General features: G+C 40.2%; 1 long non-coding RNA gene and 1 pseudogene across 1 annotated transcript in view; one reads left to right on the forward strand and one right to left on the reverse strand.

The window, feature by feature from the left end:
• The window catches only part of LOC149171317 (uncharacterized), a 36,432-nt gene extending 19,262 nt beyond the window's left edge, over positions 1–17,170 (forward strand). Inside the window, exon 3 of the long non-coding RNA XR_016259015.1 lies at positions 16,890–17,170. This is a non-coding gene — a long non-coding RNA (uncharacterized LOC149171317). The remainder of the gene's footprint in view (positions 1–16,889) is intronic.
• Positions 17,171–20,780: 3,610 nt separating this feature from the next.
• LOC149171318 (uncharacterized) lies at positions 20,781–23,337 on the reverse strand (annotated as a pseudogene).
• Positions 23,338–27,366: the final 4,029 nt, after the last annotated feature.

Consider the following 27,366-nt stretch of genomic DNA (forward strand, 5'->3'; position numbering starts at 1 on the left):
AGTTAGCATTCAAAATTCAGCACAAGCTTGTCTAACCTTAACAAACCCAAATGATCTAATACCACTTGATCCGAAATGGATAGTAAATCAAAAAGAAAAGGTATTACAGACTCATGTGCAGGAATGCACTATATTATTTAGTGCAACAGATTGAAAAGTTTGTGAATAACATAGACAATGAATAATTATAAAACATAATACACACACATCAACACAGTCAAAATAATAAAGGAGTTCACCAGACCCCCCTGGCTACGTCTCCTGGTCCAACTTTCAGTGTTGACCTCTATTATGTCTTCAAGAACAGATTATTACAAGAGTGAGCTCAAAATAGAGTCTCAACCAACAGTGACATCAAAGAGGGATCTGCTCAAAAACCTCGAGTCTAAAAGAGTGCGCAGACTCTCCCTCTGTCTTGTTCCTCTTATTCAATCTACCTCGATCTGACTGATTGACTGTCTTTCTGTGATTGTCTTCAACTGACTTATTCTCCTTCTGTTTTGCCATTGGATGGCTTTTAAGCCTTTCGGCGCTGTCTGTTCGCCTCCCTTTTGAGCTCTCTGGCTCCCGGTCGCTGTCCCTTCATCTCCCTGTTGAGCGTTTAAACAATCATTGTAAAACGCTTAAGGCATTGGGGCACAAGGCAACTAATTAGGGGGAAAGACTGGCAGGCACAGGTGGAACCAACTGTTTGGCCTTCCCCCGGCATAAATCTTGAAAACAACGTATTTTTAGTTCCCAAAGGAAATACACAGAAAACATAGAAATTTCGACAAAATGCCAAAGCCGGACTTCAAACGATATAAAGTCCGCCCTATAATCCTCTCGGGTCCATGTTTTATCGATGTCGCAAGCCCTTTGTATTCCACATCGTTAATTTGCCTTCAGCCCGACGGTTCACATCCAACCTGAGACATCAAGTAGTCCGCTCAATCTCCTCCATTGGTCCACGATCTCCGATCCAACCATTGATAACCATTTCGGGTGGCCTACTTGCACGGAGATTACCTGCCCGAAAAAGCGGTTCTCTCTCTCTTGGGCGTGCTATGTGTCACCTAGTGTATGGAATCGGGTGAAGCCCTCCCAATACCACTTACCGCCTAAAGCCTGCTCGAAATACTGTTTACCACGCAACTCAAATCCTTCGCTGTTTAATTCATAACTCCTTCAGGTCCGCCTGTGTTAAGTCCTCCCTTTAGGAATCTGCGATGCGATATCTGTAATCTCCGCTGTTGATCTACGCTGTCGATCAACGGTCCACGTTAAGTCGCCTATCGCAGTCGCATTTCTCTTAGGGTCGCCTCCGATATACTCCACTGGCCTCTCCCGATGCGATATCCCGATTTAATCTGGGCCGTTGATCTATTCGATCCGACGGCTCCTTTGCAACGAGACTTTACGTTCCGCTTAGCTCTGTTTTCCACCATTCTTAGTGTTTTTCTTCTGCGATAGTGTTTTCCGATAGTTAATATATATGAAGACTTAGACTTAGAGGTTTGATACAAGATTCATTTTGGATCAATATGGCAGGATGATCCACTGTCAACAAACCATGCATGGGAAGATGTAACATGAGTGGCTAAACTCCCCACCAAGGCAAACTCATTCACCTCTGCTGATAAGGCAAACTCAGTGTCAAATCTGGAAGTGAACTTGTCCACCTCTGCCAAAGCTGCAACTACTTGCTTGTACTTGCTCTTCTTGTTGGGACACTGAACAACATAGTGGCACATCTTCCCACAAGTAAAGCATTTCACTTTGCTCATGTCCTTCTTTGCCTTCTGCTCCCCCTTCTCTTGCTTTGCTCCATTAGAAGACCCCTTCTTGGCCTTCTTCTTCTTTCGCTTAGCTGTAAGGGCAACATTCTCCTCCTCACCTCCCCCACCGCTATGGTTGCCCGCCTTAACACTCCTGATCCCCTCTTAGATGAAATTGTCTCACATCCTCCTCCAATTTGGAAAGTGTTGTCGGGCACAATGCCATGTATGAATCCATCCCATTTTTGGGTGAATATGTATAATGCAATCCTAACCAGTCGGTTCTCTAGGATAGCCTCTCCCACAATAGCCAACTCATCCTTCACCTGTGAGATCCTTGTGAGGTATGAGGTCACATTGTCGGCCTTGGTCATCTTGGTGTTTCTTAGTTTTTGCTAAAACACAATCCTCTTGTTCTCATTGGAGCTTTGGTGTAATATGATTAGCGACTCCCACATCTTGTAGGCAAACCTCTTCCCGATCACACGAGGAAATAAGTGGTCTTTAAAGGCATCTAGAAGGATCCTCTTAGCCTTCACATTCTTCTTGTTGAAGTCCACTAACTGAGTTGGATCAGTAGGTGGTTGCACAAGAGCCTCAACATTGTCCCACACTTCAACTTCCTCCAGTAAAAACATCATCCTCTCCTTCTAGGGGCCAAAATTATCAGCCCCACTCAACCTGTCCTCCACCCTCAAACCAGTAGCCATGACCCTCAAAACCAACAAATAGAAGCAAAATGTTGCTAGGCAATCTCCTCCCTCTCAACCAACAAATCTCTGGGTTTCTGACTGAGGTTTAGTGACAGTTGTTCACTGAGATGACAAAATTTTAGCTTGCTAGTCTTTTTATCGATTGATGTAAAATTCAGATCTGACTGCTCTTAGGCTCTGATACCATGTAGAAAATTTATGCACTACTGTAGCCCAACCTAGTTTCAAGTTTTGCATGGTTTAATGCCTAGACCCATCATAAAACATATGACTGATATTTATATTAATTTTGCAGTTAGCTTGAAACAAAAGGCTACACTACCATTTTGAAGTTCTCCATGGTTGAGAGGGAGTGTTAAAATTGGCAACCAGGGCAAAACTTCATGTGGGTCATCTTATTTATGGCTAATAATATTTTTATTAGATTCCTCTCGTCGAGAGGTGTAGGATTGATATAAAGATCATCCAATTCCGATAAGTATTCATGGAGATATGAATTTATTTTGATTATGGAATTATTATCAAGCCGACTTACAACTCATGTAGGCTCAGAAGCCCAACAGTCGCATCTATTCACCCACCAACGTTGTGTATAAATATAAGAGGACTTTTCCTCATTTGGACTCACTCATCTCATCACATCTCTCTCTCTACTGCGCAGATATGAGTCTCTTCTCTACTGCGTTGAAATGGGTCTCTCTCTCTCACACATGTGAAGCCGAAAGCTGTTGAATTTGAAGCTGCAACTGCAGAAGTAAAGATTGACTTGCGTGGCCTAGAAGATCTCCTCTTTGGAACTGCGTTGTAGGTTCATCTGAACCTCCTTTGAAAGCCGCAACTTTTGGTGGTGGAATGAAGTCAATCCGACGAATGGTTTGCAAGATATCGACTGCCCTAGTTTGAAGCCAGAAATTGCTGAAACTGAAGCTGCAACTGCAGAAGTAAAGATTGACTTGCGTGGCCTAGAAGACTCCCTCATCTGAACTGCGCTGTAGGTTCATCTGAACCTCCTCTGGAAGCCGAAACTTTTGGTGGTGGAATGAAGTCAATCCGACTGTCGGTTTGTGAGATATGGTCTGCCCTAGTTTGATAATGAAGCCGCTAATGCTGATGCTACCGATCTAGGGTTTGCTACTGCTGATATGAATCAGATTTATTGTACTATTTCTCTCTGCTGAATTATTGAAGATAAAAGAAGATTTGATCAAAGGGTTTCCCCACACATTGTGGGGTTTGTCCCTGGCTAGCCGCCACATCTTGTGTCTCTTGTCTTGGCTTGTTTTCTGTCGATCGTTTAATGTTCTATCTGCACTTTACTTTATGTACATGTGATTGCTAATCGGTGGAATATAATAAGAAAAAGAAGTAAACTGTTATAAGCATAGAACATACCATAACTTAACACACATCCTCCTCCAATTTTGTAAGTGTTGTCGGGCACAATGCCATGTATGAATCCATCCCATTTTTGGGTGAATCCATATAATGCAATCCTAACCAGTTGGTTCTCTAGGATAGCCTCTCCCACAATAGCCAACTCATCCTTCACCTGTGAGATCCTTGTGAGGTATGAGATCACATTATCGGCCTTGGTCATCTTGGTGTTTCTTAGTTTTTGCTAAAACACAATCCTCTTGTTCTCATTGGAGCTTTGGTGTAATATGATTAGCGACTCCCACATCTTGTAGGCAAACCTCTTCTCGGTCACACGAGGGAATAAGTGGTCTTTAAAGGCATCTAGAAGGATCCTCTTAGCCTTCACATTCTTCTTGTTGAAGTCCACTAACTGAGTTGGATCAGTAGGTGGTTGCACAAGAGCCTCAACATTATCCCACACTTCAACTTCCTCCAGTAAAAACATCATCCTCTCCTTCTAGGGGCCAAAATTATCAGCCCCACTCAACCTGTCCTCCACCCTCAAACTAGTAGCCATGACCCTCAAAACCAACAAATAGAAGCAAAATGTTGCTAGGCAATCTCCTCCCTCTCAACCAACAAATCTCTGGGTTTTTGACTGAGGTTTAGTGACAGCTGTTCACTGAGATGACAAAATTTTAGCTTGCTAGTCTTTTTATCGATTGATGTAAAATTCAGATCTGACTGCTCTTAGGCTCTGATACCATGTAGAAAATTTATGCACTACTGTAGCCCAACCTAGTTTCAAGTTTTGCATGGTTTAATGCCTAGACCCATCATAAAACATATGACTGATATTTATATTAATTTTGCAGTTAGCTTGAAACAAAAGGCTACACTACCATTTTGAACTTCAACAACTGATACAAGAGAAAATATGCAAGCACACACACAACATTTTAACACTCTTGTTTTTGGTCCAATGACCTTGGAAAAATCCACAACTGGGAAAACTAGTCTTCAAGGAGAATTTTATTTGCTTCTTGAGAAATTTCTTACAACAAAATTACAAGAAGAAATTTAACTTATCTCTTCCCTCGAAGAAGCAACTCAGAGGTTCTCTTTACACTGAATTCTGGATTGATATTATTCACCCACAGTCTGCTCTCCTTTAGTGGAAATATCAGCCTCTTAACAACTTCTTAAGGTTTGGAAATCAAACCACAAATTAGTATCATTCTGCTCCAGAACTCGTGTTAGCTTCAACTGGAAATGTGCACACCAGAAGTAGCCTCCTCCTCCCTTAAACTACATGCTGAATCACTGTCAAAACACAAGCTTGTGAAGCTCGTTGACTACACATAGAACTAGCCCAAAAATCACGTAGAACATGCTTGAGAAACATGCCTAATAGACTTGAAAGACTTGGGATTGGTTGTGGCTGAGTGTAGAGAGATTCCACTTGCCTGTACGTTGATTTTGGTGAGTTTCAGACCTAAAAATAACTCAGCCTGTTAGCAGATTATTGATTGACTGTTCTCCTTAAGAATCGACCTCTATTCTCGCCTCCAACTTGGCCTCCAGGAGATTCGATCTACCATGGCTTATTTCTTGTTCTCTGATATAAGATTTCACACAAATTCTCTTTTTCCTCTTGCTTTCCTCTCCAAAGCGTAGAGAACCCTAACCCTTAGATGATCTGAAATCACCCCTAGGTGACCTCAGGAAATTAATGAAGGTATTACAGACTCATGCGCTGGTGTGTGTGTGTCTATGTTATCTTGTGCAATAGATCGATAAGATTGTGAAATACACAGACACTTGAAACAGTAAGAGATCACAGTAAGCAAACATAAACACAACAAAATTCAATAAGGAGTTCACCCAATCCTCCTGGGCTACGTCTTCTGGTCCAGCCTTCAGTGGTGGCCTTTTTATTATGTTTTTAAAGCAGAGTCTTACAATAAGGAGCTCAATCAGAGTCTCACTTGACAGGGGATGAACAATAGGATGGCACTTGGAATTCCCAAGTCTTTAGAGTTCACAAACTCCCCTTACCAAATTTCGACCTCAATTGGTCTTTGTATGCTCGATGCTGCCCTTACTCTGATGGTCAGCTCGGCTTCCCTGTCCTCTACAACTTCGCCTCTCTTTCTATGTTTCTCGGCCTTTGGCTTCTTCACTGCTTCTCTGCCTCACTGTCCCTTGCTTCCTGTCAGCTCGTGGCTTTAAAGCGAGTTCGTTCCTTTGACTGTTTGTTTTTGCTTCCGGCTCTCCGGATTGCTTGCCTCTGTCCGTTGGTACTCCTTTGCCCTGCATCATCATCACTGTGTAACGCTTCGTAGAGAGGTGGCCAACTGTCTCTTTGCGAATTGAGTGTCAGTTCTTCCTGAACAGTCATTTTTTCTATTATTTCCCAGATGCCTGTGAAACGGGTCCTTCTGTTGATTCATTGGTCAAATCGGACTTCAAATCTTATGCGCTGCAGTTTATTTCTCCCTCGAGTCCGGTCATCCATCGAGTTGAACCTCCGCCCTTGATCTAGAGCCCCTAGATCCTACAGTCTTCGCTCCTATCACACGGTTGAGTTGCTCGACCGTTACTCCGCAATGTAAGAGGTTTTTCTCTCTCCCCGCCAGACATGCATCACTTGGTGTATGGAATCGCTGGGTCCTCGGACAAATTCGCTTATCGCTCGAAATGCCTTTGATATTCCGTCGGTTTTGAGTGTGGGACCCGCCTTGTCGGTTTTAGCGCTTTCCCACAGTTTTCCGGTTTCCCTTGTGACCGAGCGCTCGAGGTCTTTCCTTCTCCAGGGGTTTTGCCTAGGGGTTTCTGATAATAGCGTATCAGAAACAACCTCCATTTCCGGATCTGAGCTTCCCAATTGCCATTTTTGCGCCATGTGCGGTCTCCATGGGCCAACGGTCAGCGCGCTTTGACCGAAGGTCCTTGTTGCTCCGTGCTGGCTGCAAATTGCCATTATTCAGAGGTTATTTCTGATAGTTATAAGATTTCTTGAAGTCTGTCATTCATTCTAAACAATCATGGAATTGTTTGAGGATCCAATTCAGATCACGACCTTCCCATTGAAAAATATTTTGGACCACCAAAAGTTGGTTTTCAAGCATCGACTAAGTGAGGATACAACTTTCTCTGTCCAATCTCTATCCATTTTGCATTGCTTGGCTTTGAACCCTTGAGCCCAATTCTGAGGTACTCAACATCTCCCCTGCATGTCGTTCTCACCTTCCTGTGAAGAACTGTGTCTTACTGCAATTCATTAAGATATTCAGGTAACAGGTCATCAATAGAAGGCAATTGACTCTGCTCCTCAGGATTTTCAATTAACGAAGGTTCAAATAGTCTCAAGCTGTCTGCATTGACGACTGAGTAGATGTGCATATAAGTTGGTAAATCAAGGCGAAAAAACATTCTCACCAATTTTCTCAAGGATCTTGAAAGGTCCATACCTTATTGGTTTTAGCTTTTTACCTTCACCTTGCATCCTGTCCTTGCTGATACACAGCCAGACTTGATCACCAACTTGAAAACTATGCTCCATCCGATGCTTGTCATGCCTTGCCTTGTATTTGGCCTAGCTCTTTTCCAGCTGTTCCTGTACTGCCTGATGGATCCCTTGAATTTGTTTAATGAACCTAGTTGCCTTGTCCACATTGCTTGGTCCCTCAACTGTTGTGTCCTTACCAAAGGCAAAATCCAAGGGAGATCTTGGTGTGAAACCAAAACAGGTCTCAAAACGAGATCTCTGCGTGGAAGAATGTTTGGCTCGATTGTAAGCATGCTGCACATAACACAAATGTTCATCCCAAAGCTTGGGATGTTTGCTGCAATATCCCCTGAGCAACTGGATCACTGCCCTGTTGACTACTTCTGTTTGGCCATTGGTTTGTGGATGGAAAGCTGTGCTTTTCTTCAGTTTGGTGTCCATCAGTTCCCATAGACTTGACCAAAACTTCCCCACAAATCTAGTGTCTCGATCAGAGATAATGGAAGTGGGTAATCCAAAATGAACCCATACATGTTGAAAGAACAGTTTTGCAGTTTGTTCAACTGTAATCTGTTTATTACAAGGTATCAAGATACACATTTTGCTGAACCTATCCACAACAACATACAGATAATCATGACCCTTCCTAGATTTAGGCAGTCCTCCAACAAAGTCCATGGAAACACTTTCCCAAGGATGAGAAGGAACTGGCAATGGAGTGTACAAATCTAGTTTCCTATTGCTGGGCTTGCTTTTAGCACACATAGTACACCCTCTTACATATCTAGAAACTGTCTCATTCATTTTTGGCCAATAACAAAATCTTTGCAGCTGTGCAACTGTTTTGCTTACCCCAAAGTGACCTGATATTAGAGAAGTGTGTGCTTCTCGAATTATCTTTACTCTTTTAGTTTGTGGAATGCATAGCTTCCCACAATGATACAAGAGTTGGTCCTTAATATGATAATCCAAGTCTTCTATTCGTTTGCCTTGACTTAAAGTTGCATATACATGTTTAAAGTCTATATCTTGAGCATATTGTTCAATGTAACTTACATGTAATACAGTATTATGCTTAAGTATAGTAGATGCATTTATAATGGGTCTAGATAACATATTTGCAACTTTATTATGTATGCCCTTTTTATATCTGATGACTAAATGAAACTGTTGTAGGAACCCCATCCACCTGTAATGTCTTGATTTCTACAACTTAGTTTGGGAGTGTAGATATTGAAGTGGTTGATGATCAATATGGATAACTGTTTCTTTGCCCATTAAGTAATGTTTCCACTTTTTCACACTCTGTATTAATGCATACAATTCCTTATCATATGTGGGATAGTTAACTACTACAGAGTTAAACATCTCAGAATGATAACATATGGGTTTACCATGCTGTATCAACACTATTCCCATGGCATAGTCACTGGCATCTGTTTGGATCTCAAACGGTCTTTGAAGATTTGGCAGTGCTAGTACTGGTGCTGTACTAATTTTTTCAAGGCTTTCTGCTATTTGCCTCCCCACTGAAACACCTTGTTCAATCCTGTTAAAGCATGTAAGGGAGCTACAATTAAGGAAAAGTTAGAAATGAACTTTCTCCAATATTGTGCTGCTCCTAAGAAGCTTCTAACTTCTATAGCAGATTTGTGTTTAGGCCAGTTTACAATCACTGCCACCTTAGAGGGATCTATCTTCAATTCACCACCCCCTACTATATGTCCCAAATAATTCAAAGATGTTTTTCCAAATTCACATTTTGAGAGTTTAACATAAAGTTTTTCTCTTTTCAAAACATCTAGTGTCTGCTTAACATGCTTTAAATGTTCTTCCCATGTTTTGCTAAATATAAGAATGTCATCCAGATATATAATAACAAAATCATCAAGAAAAGGTCTGAGCACATCATTCATTATTTTCATGAAAGTCGCAGGAGCATTAGTTAAGCCAAAAGGCATAACCAGCCACTCATACAATCCCTGCTTTGTTTTGAAAGCAATCTTTCATGCATCTTGTTTTGCAACTTTGACCTGATAATATCCACTATGCAAGTCTAACTTGGAAAAATAAATAGCGTCCTTTAACTGATCTAATAGATCATCTATGCGAGGAAAGGGATAACGATTTTTGATTGTTATTTTATTCAGTGCTCGGTAATCAATGCACATTTTCCACGAGCCATCTTTCTTTCTCACCAAAACGATTGGTGACCCACATGGTGGTGCTAGGTCTGATGAACCATTTCTCAAGCAACTCTTGCACCTGCTTCTTGATTTTTGCATTCTCTAAAGCGGACAACCTATACATCCCAATGTTAGGCAATGGAGCATCTTGCTGCAAATTAATATTATGCACTATTTCCTTTTTGGGTGGCAGACCTTTAGGTTCTTGAAACAAGATATCATACTCTGAAACAACTTCTTCTAAATCAGCTTGTTGTTTAGCATCACAGCCCTCAAATACATTGGTTTTATCAGGTTTCTTTTCCTTTTCAATCATCAGTAAAAATTGTTTGCATGAATTTACAATTCGTTTCATCTGCCCCGAGTTTATGAGAGTATAATTATTCTTGAGCTTATGAGCTCTTACAAAGTATTCGATTCCATCTTTAACGAGTAGATACTTGTTCTTAGCTCTATAGAAAATAGCTTTTCTGTCATACAAGTAAGGACTTCCTAAAACAATTCCACATATATCCAAAGGAATTATATCTAACTCAACCTCATCTACAAATGCTGACCCAAAAGAAAACTTGAGTTTGCATTGTCTAGTCACTTGTAGTTTTGCTTTATCACTTAAACAACCTAATGGGTATGGTTTCTTGTGAGGTGTAGTCAGTAATCCGTACTTCTTTACAGTTGCTTCAGAAATTAAATTTACTTGTGAGCCACTATCAAACAAAGTATCAATCTTTTGATGTTTGGAAATAACTCAAATATGGAAAAGCTCATGTCTCTTTCTCTCACTTTCTTCATCAATAGTAGATTGTGCAGAATTACTAGTAGATGCTTCAGAATTCTTACCTTTTATACCTGTGGCTGCAATGGTTGTTTCATCTCCTGAGTCCGACCCCAAATCTTTCTGAATAGCTGCAGCAGTCTTCTTCTTCTTGCCCTCGAACTTTTTAGGTTTCAACTCTAGATGCAGAATCCAATAGTGCTCATCATCATGCCCATCCTTCTTATAGTGAGTGCATGAAGACTTGCTTTTCTGTGCAGTGTTGGCCTTCCTCTCTTTCCATTTCTGTTTTATTCTCTCCTTATTCTTGCTTGCAATGGGCTTGCATGATTCTCCAACCTCTGGGTTCCCATTCTTTCCTCTAGCTTCTAGATGCGTAGCTTGAACAAATATCTCATCTATACTATTGGGATTAAACATGAGGATAGTGTGCCTCATGTAGCTGTGTAGACCACCGATGTACTTCAACAGAGTCTCAGGTGAGTCTAATGAGATTCCTAGAATCAAAGCTCTCTTCCTAAATTCTTGGGTGTAACCTTGTACACTTTGCCCTTTCAATTGGTGAAGAGTTTGCCAGCTCGTCATGGCTTGCTGCATGTAGGCTAGTGGATAGAACTGCTTTTTGATTGCAGAAACAAATTCACTCTAGACAGAAAGAGTCTTACCATGTCTCTTCATGTCAGCTTGGGCCCTGCCTTCCCCCCAAACCAAGGCAGTGCCCCCAAGGTGTAGGCTGGCCAGCTGAATCTTGCTCTTGTCTGAGTCGATAAACATCAATTTGTCTGATCCAATTGTCCAGCTTTTCTGTATTTAATTCTCCATCATATATGGGTAAATCAAATTTAACATCTAGTTTAATCAAAGATGTCTTCTTTTTATGTTCAGGGCTATTAGGAGGTGTGAGAAAGTTTTCTTCTTTCCCTTTGCCTTTTGAGTGGTCATGGAGGAGAGACTCTTCTTCTCCTTTATCTTGTTTGGAGCCTGATGATTCCTCATCTTTATGTTTTCTAAAGTCCTTATACATTTCCTCTACCATGGATCTCATGGCCAGGAAACTATCTATAAATTGAGGGTCTGGGCCCACGGAACCTTCCTCCGACATTGTCTTCTGAGGGTAGACTCTTCCAATTTTAGGATTAGTTTCGACCAACTCTCCTTCTCCTAATTTGAGCTTTGATCTAGTTAGCATTCAACAACGAAATCCAACACAAGCTTGTCTAACCCTAATAACCTATAGCTTTGATACCACTTGATCTGAAATCACTCCTCGGTGACCTCAGGAAATTAATGAAATTATTACAGACTCATGTGCTGGTGTGTGTGTCTATGTTATCTTGTGCAACGGATCGATAAGATTGCGAAATACACAGACACTTGAAACAGTAAGAGATCACAGTAAGCAAACATAAACACAACAAAATTTAATAAGGAGTTCACCCAATCCTCCTGGGCTACATCTCTTGGTCCCGCCTTCAGTGGTGGCCTTTTTATTATGTTTTTAAAGCAGAGTCTTACAATAAGGAGCTCAATCTGAGTCTCACTTGACAGAGGATGAACAGTAGGATGGCACTTGGAATTCCCAAGTCCTTAGAGTTCACAGACTCCCCTTACCGAATTTTGATCTCAATTGGTCTCTGTCTGCTTGATGTTGCCCTTACTCCGATGGTTAGCTCGGCTTCTCTATCCTCTGCAACTTTGCCTCTCTTTTTGTGTTTCTCGGCGTTCGACTTCTTCACTGCTTCTCTGCCTCACTATCCCCTGCTTCTTGTCAGCTCGTGGCTTTAAAGCCAGTTCGTTCCTCTGACTGTTCGTTTCTGCTTCTAGCTCTCTGGATCGCCTACCTCTGTCCGCTGGGACTCCTCTGCCTTGCGTCATCATCGCTGTGTAACGCTTCGCAGAGAGGTGGCCACTTGTCTCTTTGAGAACTGAGTGTCAGTTCTTTCTGAACGGTCGTTTTTTTCGTTATTTCCAGATGCTTGTGAAACGGATCCTTCTGTCAATTCATTGGTCAAATCGGACTTCAAATCTTATGTGTCGCAGTTTATTTCTCCCTCAAGTCCGGTCATCCATCGGGTTGAACCTTTGCTGTTGATCTAGAGCCCCCAGATCCTACAATCCTTGCTCCTATCGCATGGTTGAGTTGCTCGACCATTACTCCGCGATGTAAGCGGTTTTTCTCTCTCCCCGTGGGACACGTGTAACTTGGTGTATGAAATCGCTGGGTCCTCGGCCAAATTTGCTTACCGCCTGAAATGCCTCCGATATTTCGCAGGTTTTGAGTGCGGGACCCGCCTTGTCGGTTTTAGCGCTTTCCCACGGTTTTTTGGTTTCCCTTGTGACCTAGTGCTCGAGGCCTTTCCTTCTCGAGGGGTTTTGCCCAGCGCAATGTTTTTAAAACCGGAACCGGTGACCGGACCGGTCCACCTAATGAACCGGTTTACTGACCGGAACCGGTCTAACCGGGATTGGTTTGGTCTAAACGAACCGGTTTAAAAAAATACATTAAATAATTAATTTTTAATGAAACAAAACTATTTTTAAGATGTAAAATCATGATTCCAAGCCAATAGAGACAAAATATGCAAAGTTTGCTCATTTATATACCATGTAAAGGTGAATATATCAAAATGGCACCAAGTGCAATACATATCATCGACAAAATAGCAAAATACATAAGAAATGAGGCTCTAAATGGCCTATAAAGTCCAAAAACAATGCTGCAAGCTATGAGGCCATTGGCCTACTACAAGTCTACGGTGTACACTTGATCAATCATCAAGTTCATCACCACTACTAGACACAAGATCATCATCAGGAGCTACATAGACATCATCTGGTTCAGAGTCTGAGGATGCCTCAGCCTGATCTGCAACCTCAGTATCAATGTCACTAATGACAATAGAAGTGGACCTAATGGAAGGACGAGTTTGTCGACCTGCATGACTAGTGCCTTCCATTGGTTCTTTGCCTTTCCTTGATGCCGCTACTAATCCTGGTTCTGATGCCACCACATAATCTGCTTCATCCCCTGCTAAAGCCATGTTGATATCAAAATCAGCCTCAAACACAGGTTCTTCAGTCTCCTCGACCCATTCTGATGTTGGATCAATATCGTCCAACACAATGGGATCTAGATCAGGAGTTTTGCTCATCATTTGGAGCTCTGATTGCATTTATTGTTTACCCCCAAACCATGAAATCCTGAAAACCATTGAGTCTGCTGAATTTTGAGTGAAATCTAAAATTCTAGTTTCTCCATATGAAATCTAATGAGGTCGAAACCACTCTCAAACATCCTGAGTCATTTCATGGTAATGTTAAAAATTTAAGTAAAAGGCTGAAAATGAAAATTAAAGGAAATGCCACTTTTACTTTAAGAATTTAACATTACCATTAATTTCCAACATTGTTAGGGTTGAAACACCCTTAGTTTCCCTCCCAAAACCCCTAAAACACAGTCAAAAATATGTTTTTTTAACTTTACGGTGGGCGTGTCTAAAACTGGTCGGTTTAGGACAAAACCGGCCGGTTTGATACAAATCGGCCGGTTCCGTCCTAAACCGGCCGGTTTTCACCGGTTAGGGCAAAAAAATGGCGAAATGGCCTTTCCAACCGGGTTTTTTTGGCCGGTTTAGACCGGCGGCCTTCCTAAACGGCCGGTTAGACCGGTAACCGGTTTAAAAAAACGGTTTTGAAAACACTGGCGATAATCGCGTATCAGAAACAGCCTCCATTTCCGGATTTGAGCTTCCCAATTGCCATTTTTGTGCCATGCGCAGTCTCCATGGGCCAACGGTCAGCGTGCTTTGACCGAAGGTCCTCGTTGCTCTGTGCTGGCTGCAAATTGTCATTATTCAGAGGTTATTTCTGATAGCTATAAGATTCCTTGAACTCTGTCATTCATTCTAAACAATCATGGAATTGTTTGAGGATCCAATTCGGATCATTAGATTTAATGGTTGAGATTAAATCTCAGCGCATTAGATCAAGGGTGGAGATCAATCCCTCTCTTGGCCCACTTTTAGAATATAAAAGTCACTTTAATAACATAAAGTGTACTTAGTACTTTACACATAAAGTGACTTTTAAAACACAAATGTGATTTTAGTAACTTAAAGTACCTAGTATAAGTCTCATAAAAAGTACCTTAGCTCCTTGACATTATTAAACACAATGTCATTTAGACAAAAAATGATTAATGTGTCTCCCTAGGCGAAAAGGAGAAATGCCTAGGAAATGCCTCCTTGGTACCCCTATTTTCAACAATTTGATAGTACAACAAAGGTTGCACAAGGCATTAGATAGCAGCAGGAAGAACCCTGCAAACATGATCAATGTAAATTGAGAAGACATAGATACTAGAGCCCTTAGTGCTATTCAGATATGTCATGTAGATGATCTTCTTTTTAATATTATCGGTGAAGTAACAAGAACAGTCTTATGTAGTGAGATGGAAAGATTTTATATGATTAAGTCCTTGACAAGTCAGATTTATGTGAAGAGGATACTGTACGGTGTAAAAATGAAAGAAGGTACGAAAATTGCAGATCATTTGAATGTGTATAAAACTCTTAGATTCTAGATGAATAATATGGATGTTAAACTTGATGAGGAAGATAATGCAGTTACATTGTTGTGTTCATTGCCTAAATTGTGGGATCATTTTGTCACCTCCATTAGCTTAGTACAATTGAGACTCTTGAATTTGATTATGTTATTGGAGCATTGTTGTTTGAGGAGGTGAGGAGGAAATCTAGTATTGAAACCTGCACACTTGAAGCAAATGGTGGCTACAGGCTAGTTTAGAGAAAAAACAGAGAAGTCAAGAGTTACATCTAGATCAAAGTCAAAAGGAAAGAAGAGCAAACTTAAATGTTGGTACTGTAAAAAGTCAAGGCATCTAAAATGGGATTGTTAGAAGAGAGAGGATTCGAAGGAAGACTGCAAAAATGAGGCAAATTTGGTTGAATCAGGTCTTGGTATGATTGATGAAGTTTTGTCTATTTGTAATGTTCCTCAATGCTATGAAGATTGGTTGTTAGATTCTGGTGCTTCTCATCATGTGTCCACATAGATGTTGGTTTTCTTCATTATAAGCTGTTGATGGTGGAATTGTTCTTATGGGGAATAACATTTCTTGTAAGACTATTAGTGTAGGAAGCATCAAATTAATTTTTTTTTTGATGATATTACAAGGACATCAACATATGTTAGACATGTGCCTGAATCAAAGAAGAATTTAGTTTCTTTGGGAGCTTTGGATTCCAGGGATCACAAGTTTATAGGTCTAGGTGGAGCATTGAAGGTGTCCAAGGGTGCTTTAGTGGTATGAAGGCTACAAAGACTAGGAAACTTAACAAGCTGGATGGAAGTACTCAGATCAATGATGCAATGGTAGTATCTAAGGAGGTGATTGAGCCCACTCGTTTATGGCATCAATGATTGGGTCATATTAGCGAGAAATGGCTATAGGTATTGATAAACTGCAAATTACTTTTAAATTTAAAATATTTGAGTTTGAATTTCTGCTAACGTTTCATATTTGCAAAGTAGGTAGATAGAAGTTTAAAGCGGGCCATCATATTAGTAAAGGTATGCTTGATTATAACCATTTAGATGTTTGGAAGTCATCCCTTAAAGTTTCTTTTGGACGATTGCCACATTTTGTAGCATGAGATGATTCTATGTAAAGAAAAGTTGATTTGTTTAATACATTTAAACAATTCAGAGTTATGTTAGAAAATAACACTGACAGAATAATCAAATGTTTAAGAACAAATAATGGAGGCGAGTTCAGTTCTTTAGAATTCGAAAAATATTGCATAGAAGCTGGGATCATAAGGCACAAAACCATTGTATATACTCTCTAGCAAAATGGTGTAGTAGAACACATGAACAAGATTCTTCTAGAAAGAGCAAGGAGCATGCTCAACAATGCGAATTTGCAACAAAAGTTGTGGGTGGACGCAGTGACTACTGCTCGTTATCTTGTAAATCAATCACCAACAGTTGCAATAGATTGTAAAATCCCTGAATAGTAGGTATGGATAGGATGTCCCTGCGATTATTTAAATTTTATTATTTTTGGTTGTGAAGATTATGCGCTTATTCCTAAGAATCAATGTTCTAAGTTAGACCCCAGATCAAAGACATATATCTTTGTTGGTTATGATGATGTAGCTAAGGGATATGAGTTGTGGGATTGTACTACCTACACAATCATCATTAGCAGAGATGTAATATTTGATAAATCTTCTCTCATTAGATCAGATAGTGTAAAAGTTGATTTGAAATGGGAACATGTAACCTTAAATCAACAAATTCAATTGGAGACTCATCCATCTATAGACTAAGGGAACAGGATGAATAGAAGTATGTTGAGAAAATACTTGTAAAATTCAGGATGATTAGTGTGAAATTTGTAAATATCCTTTTTGCTTCCTATTTTAATCTTTCTTCAGGTTTACGTCCTAGTAGCGAGGAAGAAAATGATTATATGTCTTGTGTACCATATGCTAATGTAGTAGGAAGATTGATGTATGCAATGATACGTACCATACCAGATATTTCACCTGTGGGTGTTGTGAGCAGGTACATGGCAAATCTAGGAAAAGAAGATTGGAATGCAGTGAATTGGATGTTTTAGTATCTTAATGGTAATAATGATTCTATATGTGGTTATGTTGATTTAGATTTTGTCAGTGATTTGGACAAGAGGAGTCTACTTTAGGTTGTGTCTTTACTCTTGGAGGAGGATCTATTAGTTGGATGTCAAGGCTTCAAAAAACAATTGCTTTATCACTGTCTCACATGCTTGCAAAGAGGCAACTTCGTTGAAGGGTCTTTTGGGTGAATTATAAAGAGTGTTGAAGGGTCTTTTGGGTGAGTTATAAAGAGTGTTGAAGGGTCTTTTGGGTGTGTTATAAAGAGTGCAAAATAACGTAATTGCATTTTGTGATAGTTAAAGTGTTATTCATTTAGCTACATTTCCAATTCATCATAGTAAGACTAAGCATATTGATATTATCATTTTGTAAGATAGGTCATTGATGGTGGTGGAATAGATCTTAAAAAGGTTTACATTCAAGAAAACTGTGTAGATATGTTTACTAAACCAGTGTTGTTAGAGACGTCGTGGTGTTCGGCTTGTCTTGGCTTACAGAAGAGGGGATGAATGGGCTTGGGAAATGTATTAGGTGAATTGTTGTCAAGGTGGAGATTGTTAAAATATGGCAACAATTAAATTAAAAGAAAATATAAAAACCAAATTTACTTAGATAAATATTTGGTGGTTAGTCAAACAGTGTTGGTTTCTGAAACAATGGTAGTTCGTATAACAAATGTAACAGTGTGAAGATAGTTATTGTAAGCTTGATTGTAATTGTTCATCTTTGATAATAAAATACCTTACCTTTCCCAGTAGATGTTTCCTTAATAAATTGTCATGGTTTTACCAAAAATTTGTAGTGTGTGTTATTGTCAATCTTTTCATTATTTCTTTGCTGTTATCAATATTTTTTAGACTCTCAAATACTAACAAGGTGTAATTCTGTACGTGCTCAACATGGGGTTGACGTGGCATTACAAAAAATATTAATAACGAAAAAATATTTCAATTTTGGAAATAAGTAAAATATTTTTATATCAAATATCAACTTTATAGATATAGACATATGTGTCTGTATTAATGTTTGCCATAAGTAATTGCTTTTCATTAAGTGCTTCCTACATCCCAATATGAGGGAAAATGTGTAATTCCTTCTGTATTCAACATGGAGTAATGTTGAATATATCGTGTGTGTAGAAGGATTCAAGTCTCTCACGCTGAAAACATTTTTTAGATTGAAAAAATAGAGGGAATGTTTATATGTCAAAGGTTTGATCCTTTTCAATGCATGATAGATTTGAAGTTAAAATGGACCTATATTGGTGTTTTGTGTGTATATAAAGAATCAACATAAATCTATCTTAACTTCATATCTATCATGTGTGAAGAGAAATCAATTTCCACAGGGTGAAATTTTTTTTTAGATTGAAAAAACTGGGGGAACATTTGTACCTTGAAAAATTTGACCCCTTTCAATGCATGGTAGATCCAGAGTGAAGATGGATCTACGCTGGTGTATATATATATATATATATATATTAGGGTAGATCCATCTTAACTCTGAATCTATCATGTGTGGAAAGGAATCAGGTCCCTTGCAGTGAAAACATCTTTTAGATTAAAAAAAATGGATTTCGAGGGATTTGATCCCTTTCAGTAGTGATAAATGTAAAATTAAGATGGATCAACTCTAGGCATGTGGCAGGCCTTCTAAATTATGATGGTGTTTAAAAATAAAAAAGGAAGTGCCCTGTTGAAAGCGAAAGACCAACGTTTTCGTCAATAGAAGTTTGGTAGGTCTAGATTCTGATTGTATTTCAGAATAAGAGGGAAGGTGCCCTGTTGAATTAAAAAATTTGTCTCAACTAGAAAAGGATGCAGGTCTAAACTCTATTGCCATGAGAAAGTGCCCCCATTGAAAGCAAAAATCCTAATCAGTCAGAAAACATGACCCCATTTTTATAAGTGTGGTACACTTTGTAAGTTCGTTTCTGTTCTAAGTTACAGTGAAGAGTATCCTGTGGAAAACAATATTCTGGTTCAGTAAGGGAGTGAGGGAATGACGTAAGCACAAATTATATTGCTAATAAAAGTGCAGCAGGCCTTGTGGATTCATCGGTTGTCACTGTTCAGGAGATGCCTGTTGTGAACCCAATGGACACTGAGGAAAAATCATTTTTTTGTCTCTACACGCAAGGAAGGATATCAAAGATGATTAAATGTGGAATGTCTATGTTTCAATCAGAGGTGTGATTAGAGCATGTAGATTCTTTTGGCATGATGGTCACGCGGTTTTTCCAAATGAAAGGAGTCCCCACCATATTGTGTTTGTAACTTAATTGTTTTTGTTCACAAATCTGTACGTACCTCTCTCTGGAAGCTTTTTATTTATTTCCGTATGTTGTACATGATTTACTTTTTCCTTTTAAAACAAATTTCATTCATGTGAAGGCGTTGATGAACACTATCCGTTTTCATCGAGGCAATCAAGTATTGTCTACGCACTTTTCCTATATAGAAGCTTGTGCAAATTGCTTGGAAGTTAATTGATCAGGGAGCCAATATTGCATGGGTGTGGTGGTTGAAAAATATGGCGCTGGTAGAAAAAGGACAGTGTGATTTCTGTGAACAGATTCATGTTGCAATATAGATATTATCAGATGATGTAATAGATGATGCGTAGTCTGCTGGTTCTAAAATATTAGTGGAAGGATTACGATGGTAGTTTCAATAGGGCTGTTCATCTTTAGCGAGTCCACTATCCATGTATCCCATTTGACAAAATAATCTTCAATCAGACCTTTTAATATGCTTTTCGAACTTGGGGGAAATATGATCATGAGCAGTCAAAAGTGGGTGGGAAAAAAATTTAATCAAATGAATGTGGCATGCCCTTTTTGCGAAGAATAAAGCACTACCGTAATTTCCTTGTGAACTAATTAATGAACTTACATTGATGTTTTGTAAACAACAATTATTGTGCTATTAATTCGTCTTTAGTATCTTTTAATTTTTTTCCTGAGTATTAAATTTGGATTGAAGGGTTGCACATTTCGAATGGAGAAACTTTAATACCAAAGTTTTTCATTAGGCTGTATTGAAGTAATAATTTTTATACCAGCAAAATTATTTTTCATGGATATAAATTGAAGATTTTAATTGTTGATTATAATATTGCTTGCACCAGCAGCTAAAGAGGGACAATCATCTTTTATTTGATCAAATTAATTATAACAAATATCATAGTATAGACTTATCTCAACCCCAGATCTAACAAGCACCTAAAAAGATCAAACACAGACTTGATTTCAAACTACTGCTTTTAAAGACAATAATTCACTATGTTTACTTAGCTCTCTATATTTTGATTGAAGGGGGTGCACATATTTGGCATGGAAAACTTGAGTATCAAGGTTTTTCTTGAGTCTTTTGTAACGAAGTAACAAGTATTATGCAAACAAAACTAATTTGCATGGGATATAAATAGTGGAGGAGCAAGTTCTTTTCAATCCTTGATGATAATATTACATGCGCCACTGACTAAAAAGAGGAAATCATTTCTTATTACTTTGTTTGATAAAATTATTTGTAATAAGTATTAATATAAATTCATCTTAATTTTGGATCATTCATTTTAATCCTGAAATTAATAAACATAAAAAATATCAAATATATATTTCATTTCAAATATCCAAAGATTCTGCTGTAAAAAATTGTAATTCATTGACATTTACTAACTTTGGCTGCTGTTTCATCGGATTAGGCAAAAAAATAGCAGGGACTATGCAGCTCCGTGGCTCTTATTTTATGAGAATGATCTGTTTTAAATTTTTATTTTATAACGGTAATATGTTGGTTGATGTTATATTTTTATTTTACGAGGACGGGTTTATTTTGATTTTGATTTCGATGTGTAAACCTGTTTATTAATGAATGAAAAAAAATCAGAAAAACCCTGATTATAGAATTGACACTATCTCGGTTTAAGGAAGTTCTTAGACTACTGTCAAATTCAAATCCCTCCCCATCTCCAATATATATATTTAAAAGCATAGTGAAAACATAAAAGCAATATTTAGCATTTAGCTCACTTATGGGGCTAATGGAAAGACCAATAGAATGAATTACGATGAATTTTGAAGAAACATTACTAGCAAGTGTCAAAATTATCTGCAGAATGAAACCATTCATAGTAATAAAGGTTATCCTTCTCAAGGTCTGAGATACAAGCATGTTAAGCCCGCTGAAATTGCAGGCTGATGCACAGGCTCTGCGACAGTAGAATAGAAAACCCTTCGTTTTCAGTCTCAGAAAACAAAAAATACTATTGGTAAAACAAGAGGGGCAGCGATCCTTCGCCATTTTAATGTAGATGGACAATTGCCTGTGAGAGCCACATGAATGTAAGAGCGGAATTGGCATACTGTAAGAGTCAGTGTCAATATGAGAATCCTTGGTCAATTGCTTAGCTTGCTCAACTGTTAGGGCTGAAGAGAACCCTCTGTCAGGTTGTCCAACATCATTGCTGCCGTGATGCAACACCAAGGTCGAATCTCCAGCATGCTTTGGGATGGAACTGCAGTCCTTATCTTGAGGTTGGATACATGGAAGCATAGCTTTCTCAACTGTTAGTGCTGAAGAGAACCCTCTGTCATCGTGTCCAAAAACACTGCTGCTGTGATGCAACACCAAGGTGGAATCTCCGGTGTGCTTTGGGATTGAACCGCAGTCCCTGTCTTTAGGTTGGATACATGGAAGCCTCCAGGAGGATGACCTATTGGTGAAGCCAACAACACTGCTGCCGTGATGTGACACCAAGGCCGAATCTCCAGTGTGCTTTGGGATTGAACTGCAGTCCCTATCTTCAGGTTGAATACATGGAATTCCCTCGGAGGATGACCTATTGGTGAAGGTTGAGAAAGGCGCATCCAAATTTGGAGAAATTTTACTTTTGGGAGACCTTACAAGAATCCATTCACCGGTGAGGCTTGCAAACCAATTCGGCTTCTCTTCAACGCTATCGATTTCACCGTCTCCTGCCAATTGCAGAATCCGATCTCGTGGTGAAGGACTTTGGCATGGCTCAAATGCCTTCATTCCTTGTGTTCCACTATATTCACCTGCCTGCCTTGCAGTGCGCAGATTACTAGACATTACAAATATAGGACAAATGGGCACATTCCTAGGCAACGTGGGACAAATTTGTGATCCACCAGAAGAGCAGGGGGCATCCCATCCCTGCTTTGCAACATCAAAATCCAGAGGACTGATTGGGGACTGGGGATGACCGAGGCTCCTATCCTCCAGGAAAGAGGTGCCCTCGTTGAGAAAAGGATGGCTTAGCAGCTGCTCACTGGTCCACCTTTTCCTGGGATCTCTTCTGAGGCATTTCTCTAGGAAATCCTGGATTTGAGGTGAAAGCGAAGCAGGCACCTCAGGCAGCTCCTCTGTGCATCCAATTCGATACATGGTGGTTAGGTGATTGGATACTGGACTCCATGGATGCCTGCCAGTTGCCATCTCCAACACAGTGCAGCCAAGAGACCAAATATCAGAAGCAGGCCCCTGCTCAACCTGGTTCACCACCTCTGGAGCCATCCACAGAGGGGTCCCCCTCAGTTGCAGGGCCTCCGCGCTCACCCCCTCATTACCAATCCTCTTGGCAGAACCAAAGTCAGCAAGCTTCACACCATTTGCCCCCACAAGAACATTCTTCCCCTTGATATCACAGTGTACAATCCCCTGCCTGTGGAGATATTGAATCCCACGTAGGATGCCACGTGTATAGGATCTGATGATCGACTCGTCAAGCCGACCCCCAAACTTGTGTAACAGGTCTCCAACGCTGCCACCAGGCACGTACTCTATGAACATATTGTACATCCACACACCATTCTCAATGCTGTAATCCTGTCCCAGGCAGCTTACAACGTATGGAGAATCCAGAGACTGCAAAATCCGGTACTCGTTCTCCAGAGAAGAAATAGAAGTTGCCGTGGACTACAGCAAACAGATGGCCATTAGACTTGCTAATGGCAAGGCTGACTGAACCAAAAGCTCCGGCTCCAATAAGCCCACCCCGCACCCAATTTCCTCCTGATTTCATTCTAATCTCATAGCGCAAATACTGCACAATTCATGACAGATATTTACATTTCGGGCATATATATAGAGGGGAATGCTGATCGGGTTATGGCTTTCGTGGGGATCTCAGAAACACTCCATTAGGCGCAGGCACGCCTCTTCCATGTCGGCTTGGCCGGCACTCTTACGTGCAATCTTTCGTTTGAACTAAATTTTTTTAGTATTATGTTTCCTTTGAATCTGGGCATTCGTGAATGTCTTTAAATATAACTTCTTGTACTCCCCCGCCTCGCAAGAGGCCAACAAATTGATTGAGTAATTCCTCATGACATGAGAGAGGCGGGGACGCCCCGCCGCACCGTGACATATACGCGAAAGAATATTACCTTCTGAAGATGGTCAACTCGTACCCAATTCACGCTTGGTACAAGCCTCATTGTCATTTTCTTAGTGCCTCATCAATGTCGCCTTTTGATGGGATGGACAGTTAACTTTAGATCAGGGATAGTGATTTGTCTGATGCAGGAGTGACCCTCTGTACCGTCGAATTCTCGGAATAGTTTTTGGTGGCCAAAACTCAGGTATATTACCTGTGTATTATGTTGATATCTGAAATGAACACTGTATACGTTAAGAAGTGCATTTATACGTCATGGGTGACATCTGATGGACAGTTAACTTTAGACCAGGGATAGTGATTTGTCTGATGCAAGAGTGACCCTCTGTACCGTCGAATTCTTGGAATAGTTTTTGGTGGCCAAAACTCAGGTATATTACCTGTGTATTATGTTGATATCTGAAATGAACACTCTATACGTTAAGAAGTGCATTTATACCTCATGGGTGACATCTGATGCACTTCATGGCCATTGACCTTTGTACTCGTATATTCCCCTTCGAATATTTTATCCTGATTGTATTAGTACATTTTGACACAAGCTTGGCGAGACACACAACTTTATTCTGGTTTTGAAACGTTGCTATGATTATCATTATGACTTTACACATGCTTGAGAAGATGAAAAAATATTTTATTTATTTATTTTCAAAACATGGTATTGGCCTTCTTCATGGCAAAAGATTAATTAGATAATGGAGTTGGAAACTTGTCCTAAGTGGTTGCCAGGTGAGGGATTTTTGTGGGGTTCTTGCAGTTTGGAGGAGCATGTTAATCTGCCCACTCCGCCTACTCTTCGCGGAAATGTTATTTTCGAAACTCGTTGGGACTTCATCCTAAGGGTATTATTGAAAGTTTTATGGTGAGTAATATTGAAATCGTAAAATTTACGTATTTAGTTAAATTATAATACTAGTTAAATCATAATATTAATTGATAAAAATATTATATATTCCAGGGATATGTAATAAATGTTAATTTTTTTTTGCTTAAGCAAGAGATGGTCTTTTTATTGACTTAAAAAAGAAAATAAATTACATAGGTTACAGAATGCGTTCAAACGCGCAAACCCCCACAAGAAAGAGGGAGAAATAAACAATGTGCCCTAAAACCAGATAGTCCATAAACAAAATGCGCGGAGCAATGGCCTGCGAAAACCCCCTAAACTGCTCGACCAATTATGGCTGTCGATCTTCCCTTTCTAATCTAACGACTGGTGTACATATAACACATCTTAGTAGCAAGATGTATACTACGCGATGAAGGCGGTATTCCTTCCTCAGTCCCCACCACGTGTCGCGCTTTGAAAGGCATCGCTAGCTTTTCCTTAAAACCACCAATGGGTTTGAGGGCGCCCGATAAAGGTGGTAAACCGTTAGTCGTTTTGACCTTTCGGTCCCACAAACTTGCACGACCATCTGTGGCTGTTGATCTTCCCCCTCCTGATCCTACGGCCCCAAGCAATATCGCACATCTCATAAGCACGAGGAATACTGCACGATGAGGGCGGTATACATTCTTCTTCCCCGGCCACGCGTCGATTGTTGAGTGGCATCGCATGCAATCCGTGAAAACCGTTTCTTGGTCAAAGGGCGCCCGATGTAAGTGGTAAATCATGGGCAGTTTATGACTCCGCTTCCGCACGATGAGGGCGGTATACATTCTTCTTCCCCGACCATGTGTCGATTGCTGAGTGGCATTGCATGCAATCCGTGAAAACCGTTTCTTGGTCAAAGGGCGCCCGATGTAGGTGGTAAATCCCAGGCAGTTTATGACTCTGGTTCGCTACTCTCTTGGTCCCCAAAGTGTTGCCCGAGGAAGCTGTGCCCTGAAGGGTCACCTTTTGTCGATCTTCACAGTAGCCTATTTTTTGGGAGCTTTTCCTTTTGTGCAGAGAGCTTCTGGCCCTATGACTTCCTTCGTCCAGACTCCCAATAGCACCCAGGCTAATGTAGACTGAGTTGAAATCCTAAGCAATCCTAAAGTGCTCCTCCACTGAGAATTTGTCTAAAGTGGACTTATTCCTCATTTGCATAGAGTGAAATGGTGTCTCTCGATCTGTTCTAATAGTGTTGTCTGTCTATGAGTGCCCGAGATGAGCATTCATCTCTCACTCTGTCATCTGTTACCTCCTCCCACTAGTAGCACCTGTCAGTAAGCTTGCTTCGAACCCCTTCATTGGCTAGCCAGTTCGCCACTTTATTGGCTTCCCTGCGAACATGCACAAACCTGAGAGTTTTAGAATTCTTAGGTGTGATTGAATTCTTTGGTAGACTTGCAGAAGTCGCCAGTGACTTGAGATTTTCTCTGGAGCTTCTCCAGCGCTAATCCATTTGACCGAATTAATTACTAATTCCAAGTCAGCCTCAATGATGACATTATGAATGTTGTGCTTGAACAATATTTCCAAGCAAAGCTCCATTGCCATGAGCTCAGCCATATTGTTGGTTGCCTTCCCTAGATAACTGTTGAAAATGACCTGTATGTTTCCCTCCTCATCTCTCAGGACCCCTCCATAGCCTGCTTCTCCAGGATTTCCTTTAGAGGCTCCATCTATGTTAAATTTTAAAAAACATTGAGAAGGGGGCTGCCAGAGAGTCTTTCCTTCTGAGGTATTCCTATTGATCTACAGAGGACACTGAGGGGGATGAACTTGAAGCTCCAACTTTTCTAAGATTTTGGCCTCTCTGTGTTCTATGGGTTTTCCTGAAGAAACACCCCCTAGGATGTGAACAGTCTCCTTGAGTTGCTTAAGGATTAGCTTAAGGATGCTGCTCACCGGGCTCGTCTTATCTTTGAAAATCTTGTTATTTTGCTCCTTTCAAACATTCCAAATTACGAACCCTGGGGTCAACACCTAGGCGGAGTTTATTGTCTCATTATTTGAGAATTTTTTCCACCAGTTCTTCAGTGTAGCAATGATGTCATTTACGTGTCTGTCTGTTTGCTTGAAGACATCTCCAACCCAGTTCCAAAGTGTTGTAGTGAATGAGCATCTATTCAGGAGATGATTAGTGGTTTCTTCCTGTTGACCACACAGATGACATCTTGAGGGGCCAACAAAGCCTCTTTTCCTTAGGTTGTCCCATGTCAGAATCTTGCCCTGTTGCACCAGCCACTTGAACAGTTTGACTTTCATCCAATGAGGATTATCCCATAGTTCTTTCCATGTCTTATCAGTGTTTGGAAAGTTGAGCCCTGTGTCTATTCTTTTGGCTTCCTTAAGGGTGAAGAGACCTGCCTTATTCTTTCCCCATCTTAATTGATCATCTAAGGTTGAGGTTAAGATTTGTCTCTTTTCCAAAAGACCATTAAGGGCTATAGCTTGAGTCTTCATCATGCCCATTTCACTGTAATATGGAAGTTTCCATATTCGTCATTTCCGGTTGTTATTGATTGATCCCAATAATCACTTACCCTTCATAATCCTTTGGTGATGGTATTTGTGTGAATGGCTAATTCTTCACTACGGAGATTATCCTCCCGCTGCCAATTATCCTCCCAGAACCAGGCCAGATTTCCATGCTCTATTCCAAATTGGTGAACCCTTTACTTGTCTTGTCATTCTTATGAGGTTCTTCCGCTGCCAATCGCTTGCATACTTTTGCTTCCATAGTTTAGCCGAGGGGGCTTGTATTTCCTTTAGCCATCTCCACCAGACTTTGGCTCCTAGAACTTTGTTAAGAATTCCTAGGTAAGAATTCCTAGGTCATGAAGCCCTAAGCCACCATGGGATTTTGGTTTGCAAACCCTATCCCATGCCACTAGGGCCCATTTCTTCTTTTCTTCACCTTTCCTCCAGAGGAAATCTCTCTGAGTGTTTCTTATTTTAATAATTACTCCAGTTGGTGCCGGAATAGCTGATAGCATATAGATAGGGATGGTTTGGAGGATAACCTTAATTAGAATCAACCTCCCTGTAAGATTTAGGGCTCTATTTGTCCATTTGCTAATCTTATCTTTTAGCTTATTTAGAACAA

This window comes from Pinus tabuliformis, chromosome 4_2 (assembly GCF_031772625.1).
Source record: "Pinus tabuliformis cultivar Carrire ecotype Pingquan chromosome 4_2, CPIR1, whole genome shotgun sequence".
In the NCBI taxonomy this organism is placed as follows: domain Eukaryota; kingdom Viridiplantae; phylum Streptophyta; class Pinopsida; order Pinales; family Pinaceae; genus Pinus; species Pinus tabuliformis.